The sequence below is a fragment of the Hevea brasiliensis genome, chromosome 14 (genome assembly GCF_030052815.1).
Source record: "Hevea brasiliensis isolate MT/VB/25A 57/8 chromosome 14, ASM3005281v1, whole genome shotgun sequence".
Taxonomy (NCBI): domain Eukaryota; kingdom Viridiplantae; phylum Streptophyta; class Magnoliopsida; order Malpighiales; family Euphorbiaceae; genus Hevea; species Hevea brasiliensis.
In genome coordinates, this window is record NC_079506.1 from 71,122,911 (window position 1) to 71,129,632 (window position 6,722).

A 6,722-nucleotide genomic window follows, 5' to 3' on the forward strand; every position below is an offset into this window, starting at 1 on the left:
TTTCTTTTCTCCTAAGTAACCTTATCAAAGAAATACTTTATAAAGCAAAAATCATCAAATTATGGGACAAATGTCTCATACTTTCTCATTGTGGATTGGTTACACCCACTTGTCTTTCTGGGCCATTGATGAGTCATGAAGGTAAGAGTTTCTGATTATCTTTGATTTGGCTTTTGAGATTTTTTATTTATTTTTTATTTATTTTTAAGATTTATCCGCTTTTTGAGAAGGCGAATTATTGAACCCATATTAAGGTTGTCATCAAACGAAATTTCATGGAAAAAAAAAAGAATGAATGATGTGTAGATTTAGGGTTTAGACCAATGTCTTCCACCCATTTGTTTTTCAGTTCAGCCACAACCTTAGTGCATAAAATTTTTTTTAAGTAGATTTAATTTATCTTATTATTTATAAATTAAATTAATAAAATTATTTTATACCAATATAATTATAAATATATAATTTAATAAAGTTATTCTCTAGATAATAAATTTACTTTTCTTTTTGTACATATAAAATAAAATAATTTTAATTGAGATTTAAATTAAAAATCTTATAATTTTAAGCTCAGCTAAAATTTAATTGGTTATCTTCATGCACAGACAATCAGTATCACATTCAAAAATTTCTAAAATCCTTTTTTTTTTTCTTTCTTTCTTTTCCATATCCAGTTCATGGTGAATGGCTTTAGTACAAATATCACGAAATGTGAAATATTATTGGTCCGACCATGTAACTTTATTCATGACATTAACAATACTTGTCGTTGCCTTATTCTTATTTATCTTTCTCCAATCTCTAAATTCTGTTAACATTAGTCATCCATATATATATATATATATATATATTCCATTAACGGAAGGTGGGCAAAGCTGTTCAATTTAATAAAAATGAATCCCATTAATAAAGGCCATGTTCGGTAATACTAGTTATTTTAGTAATAATTAATAATTTTAATAGTTGTCAGTTGTTTTACTAGCTGTTAACTGTTAATTGTAGAAATATACAGTTTTCAATTTAAACCAAAAATCGAATCGAACCGAATTAATTCAATTTAATTTTTCAGTCAATTCGGTTTGATTCAATTTTTTATTTATTTACTTTTGATTTTTAGTTCGGTACGGAAGGTGGGCAAAGCTGTTCAATTTAATAAAAATGAAGCCCATTAACAAAGGCCATGTTTGGTAATACTAGCTGTTTTAGTAGCAGTTAATTATTCTAATAGTTATCGGCTGTTTTGCTAATCGTTAACTGTTAATTGTAGGGATATGCAGTTTTTGGTTTAAACTGAAAAATTGAATTGAACCGAATTAATTCAGTTCAATTTTTTAGTCAATTCGGTTTGATTTAGTTTTTTATTTATTTCATTTCAATTTATAGTCCGGATCAGTTTTTTAAATGAAAAACCAAAAAAAAAACCGAATCAACCAATATATATATATATATATATTAATATTAATCAAACCATTAAATCCTTAACCTTTATTCTTTCTCATAACTTGACCCAGATAGTTTCTCTCCCTCTCAGTATCGCTCACTCGATGCTCATCCCTTCTACCGTTCTCTTCCTCTCATTTCTCGAATCCTTCTCCCTTTTGGCACTCACCTTTTGCCACTAATCTCACTTATCGTTTAGTTGCTCTTTGGTACCATTGTGCAATCTGGCTCGTGCAAGCAGCCTAGGTCCCTCATTGTGGTGGCTTAAGTCATTAGTCCTCATCCCTCACTGCTCCAAACTCAAAAGTGAAATCCTTCTCTCACCTCTAGGTATGGTGGTTTGTGTAAGATCATAGGTCTCGATCCTTCGTTGTCTGGTTATTGAAGAATGCTTGCATGTTGAATCTGTGGTGGTTTCTATTTGTGGTAAGCTAGCAGCCCCATTCCTAGCAATCAATGGATCTGTAATTGTAAATACTCTTCATTTCTTTGTGGATTTTCTTGTTTTATGTATATTTTTTTTTGGTGTTTAGTTGTTAATATTTGCTGGGTGTTGGGTTACTTCTAGATTGTGTAATATATATTTATTGGAGGTAACAATATGATGAAATTAACTGAAAATTTTTTGTTTATGGTTACTAATTTATTTTGATTTTGTTGATGTGTTTGAATATTATTGATTGTTCTTGTAATTGGAAGAGTGGCATTTTGCATTTAGGTATTGCATTTGGGCATTTTTTTTTATTGTTCTTGAAATTGGAAGAATGTCAATTTGAAATTTTGCACTTTGTATGAATGCTGGGTATGTTTGCTTCTTGGAAAGAAATCGCATCATTTATTGTTAGGATTCTACTCAAAATCGATTGAACTGAATCGAACTAAACTAATTTAATTTTGTTTGGTTTGGTTTGGTTATCTCTTTAATTTAGTTTGGTTCAGTTTTAGTTTTTATTGAAATTCAGTTTTTGGTTTTTTAAGTTTGGTTTGGTTCGGAACCAAACTGACCATTTGCATACCCATAGTTAGTGGTTTGTTGTTTATATAGTGGTTTAGACTCTATTTGGCAATATTAACTATTCTAGTAGTTGTAAACTATTTTAGTAGCAGTTAGTTATTTTACTAATTTTTAACTGTTAGATATAAGCTGTTAGTAGTTAGTTGTTTAGATAGTAATTTAAAGCATAAGTGCTCGATAAAAGCAGTCATTGAATTAGCTATTAAATGTAAAAATAATGGCATCATCTTGTTGACCTTAATCAATATGCTCCTTCAACTTCTAAAAGTTAGTAGATAACTTTTTATAAACCAATCCCTTAACCTCTAAACACTAGTATAAACACTATACCACTAAAAAATATAAATAAGAGATAATGTTTTGACTAGAGTTAAAATACTAAATGCTACTCAAAAGATATTACCGGATAGGGCCTTAAAGCAAAAGTGTTCGATAAAAATAAATATTAGATTAGCTATTAAATGTAAAAATAGTGTATCATATTTTTAACCGTAGTTAAAATAGGTGTAGTATTTTTTACTCTAGTCAAAACACTATGTAATTACCCAAGCTAACAGCATTACCAGCATTAGGGATCAAGTTAGCTCAAGGCTGCTGTAAACCATAGCAAGCATAAAGACCTATTTTACATGAATATATTCCTGTATCTCACAATCCAAGCATACTCCAAACCATTACATTTTAGTTTTTTTTTTTCATTCATAACATAACATAAAATGGCTCAAAATTTGAACATTTACATACGTGAAATCACTAAAGTGTTATTAGATTGTACATACATACTTACATGAGGAGTTAGTGTAGATTTTAGACACACATAATTACATCACTCATATATATAATAAAACATCTATCAAAACTTGGATACTATCACAGTAACTATTCTTTTACATATTACATGTCCACTAATCATACAATATACACAAAAACATTCTATAGCTACTCCTGCTGCTCAAGCTCCTAAAGGACTCTACTATTCCTGAACTCCTACACCTAGGGTTAAGGGAAAGGGGTGTGATTACACAAGCTCAATGACTAAACTAACCAAAATATTTCATTTTATATATATGCAATGCATCATCCATATGAGTTTCACATCATAAGCATTTCACGTAAATGGACTTGTCAACAGTGACTCCTCCATCCAATGTGTTCGACTTATATAGAGGCTCATAAGGACTTTCACTTAATACAGAGACTCCTCAAGACTTTCACTGATAACATAACATGCGTCATGCACCAAGAGGCATCTTAAAAGCCTTCTCTTGGATTTTATGTGTAACACCCCTATTGGTATAGCCTGGTATATTTCACTGTTCCGGAGACCGGTGTCGGTCCGGACAATTAATGGGATTAGGGCCACACTTAAGACAATTTGAGAAGCCATAAACACAAATAATTAGTAATGTTTAATTGGTTAACTATAAATAAGAAAAACAGAACATAAGAGGTTAAACGAGCCGAGAGTCACAGCGATGAGTGACCTCCTCGGGAACGACTGTGAAGTCGTTTTAAACTCAAATTTTGAACCGTAAAGTGAGCCATTGCGGTCCTTAGGACCCTTATAAACACAGTGGAAAAGAGAAAATCACGAAAAAGAACTGTTAAGCCAGTCAAATAATTAGGTCAGGGAGCCGGAAGAAATATTGGATTATTTGCAAACCGGGATGAACCGGCGAAGGGCAATTTGGTCAATTGACCCCGAGAGCTGACTCCTGACCTAACTGCCAATAAAATCGGAGAAAAGAAAATTTCGGAATCGAGAATTAAATTAAAGAACTAATAGAAAAAAAAATAAATAGAAAAAAAAAGAAAAAGATGGAAAAGTCAAAGTTGATGACATCATTAATGATGTCATAAACAAATTTATTAAATTATTTATTAAATTAGATTTTTGGTCTTCTTTAAGTGATAAAGATGAAAGAAAATAAAAGAAAAAAAAAAAAACAAAAAAAGTCTTCTTCCTTCCTTTGGTTGCCGCCTCCCATTTCCCTCTCCCTCACCATGATTAAAACCTCCATTGAAGCCATCTAAATCTTCCCTTAAACCCTAAATCTTTCCATGAAATCTTTACATCCCCTAACTAAAACTTGTATTTGAACTTTGATAAGAAGGTTGGGAGCAAATAAATCAAGCAAAGTTGAAGAATTGGATAGACAAATTCTGCTCACTTAAGGTAAGCTAATCCAACTTCTCTTTTTAGTATATATGATGGATTTAGGGTAGAAATGAATGAGATTATATGGAGAAATTGAAAAATATTGTATGTTTAGGAAGAGAGGGAATTTCAGCCAGCATTGTGAAGAGTGTAATTTGCATGGCTTGATTGGCTTGAATAGGAATATGAACCTTAATGAGTTAAGTGATGATAGTTAAGGGCATTGAAATGGTTAAATGCAAGAGTTAGTGAGATTAGGGTTTCAATGCTAGGGTTTATGAACCAAAATTTGGAGAAATGCATAAATGGCATGTTTAACCTATTGTGAAATGAAATAATGGTCAATTATGACCAAATAAGTTGTGTGGGAATTGTTGGAATAAAAATCAAATTCGTAGGTCCAATGGTCATGCTGCTGGCAGCATGACCAAACCCAGTTTGAAGGACCAAAACTCAAATTTTACAAGCCTAATTGATATGCTACCAATTGGGGATGAAAATAGACATAAAATAGCACAATTTTCATTAAGGAACCATGGCCAAAAACTGACCAAAACTTGGTGAAACAATTGACCAAAGTGAAATGAGAGCAGGCTGCCACTGCACCAAACTGACCAAATGAACAGTAACTGTTCATTTGGTCATAACTCGAGTTAGACAGGTCAAATTGACCTGAAATTTGGCCAGGGGTTAGAGGGCATATAGACCTAAAACTTTCATGAAGAACATCACCCCAAATTATGCCATTAACCCATTCAAATTATTGAGCAAAGTTGAGTTACCAAACCTGCAACTCTGCAGATTTTCAGTTGAGCAGTAATGTTTGGATGGCTATAACTCTTTCTAGGAAACTCGGATTTAGGCGATTCTTGAACCGATGGAAACCTAAGACATAGTAGAACATTTCATCTGAAGAAAGTTAGACCAAATTATGAACTTAACTTGATCAAATTACTGACCAAAGTTGGATCAAAATCTGCCAGAACCCAAGATACCAGTATGAGCGATTGCGTGAACAGTAAACTTATTTTGGCCATAACTTGAGCTACAAAACTCCGATTGAGGTGATCCAAAAATGAGAATACACTTAAGACAATAAGGAACATTTTCTATGAAGGAAGTTTTGTCAAATTACAACAGTAGATCGACCAATGGAACAGTGCAACTTCGGAGCACCAAAACCGAAAATTGGCAATTTTGCCAAAATGACCTAAGCTTTAAAAAAATGGCCAAAACCAACAAGTTTGGTGACCAAAATGTGTTATGTGGGTGAAGTTGGAGTTCCCATACCTATTAATCCTTAAAAAGTCAACAATTTGACTTGAATAGTGTAGTGAATAGTAACCCGAAACACAAAAACTTCGAGAACGTCGAATTTAACACAATAGAACTAGTTAAAGTGAAGTTAAATTTATTTTTGGACTTATGTTAAGTTATGGTACTGAAACACTATGAAATTGTGTGTTTCAGCTGAAAAAGACTTGGAAGGCTTCGGAGAGAGTCAAGGCCTAGAGGCGACTCCAGTCAGGTTTGTGCACAATAAACCCCATTTAAGCATTTTATCCTTGAAAAATTGATTTAGTACGCATTATGAGTTTAAGAACTTTTGTGTTGCCACTTTGTGATAAAATTGTAACTTTGGAAATTGATTTGATTTTGTATGCAATTTTTGAATAAAATGTTTGAAATGGATTTTTGATTCACACTTAGCATGACAGTTACTTATTATTCCTCCTCCATTTATGGGATTGAGATCGATTATTTTCCTCCCTCTCTGGCTTGCCAGTTGAGGTTGTAGATCGAATGAGTACTCATTAGCTAGCTAGCCACCTCCCTCATTGATTTCGATTAATGGGGTTGTAGATTGCTTTGTCGTGGTGTACAACGCGGCATTGATCGGAAATTTTGTGTCATGGCTTAAGTTGTGTATGATTTTGGCAACACTGTGTTTATGAAATTGTTTGACTAAGCTGTGTTTAATATATTATTTGACAAAATGAGTTGTTATGAGCTTTGATATTTGTGAAATGTGATTGTGAAGTATTCAAATTATGTTTCATCAATAAATGATTTATGTATCGCATTTTAAATTTTTATTGTGCACCACTGAGT

General features: G+C 32.3%; 1 long non-coding RNA gene across 1 annotated transcript; it reads left to right on the forward strand.

The window, feature by feature from the left end:
* The first annotated feature begins 5 nt into the window (after positions 1–5).
* LOC110653978 (uncharacterized) lies at positions 6–2,069 on the forward strand. The gene is made up of 2 exons (XR_002494661.2): positions 6–141; positions 1,679–2,069. It is a non-coding gene; the product is annotated as an uncharacterized LOC110653978 (long non-coding RNA).
* Positions 2,070–6,722: the final 4,653 nt, after the last annotated feature.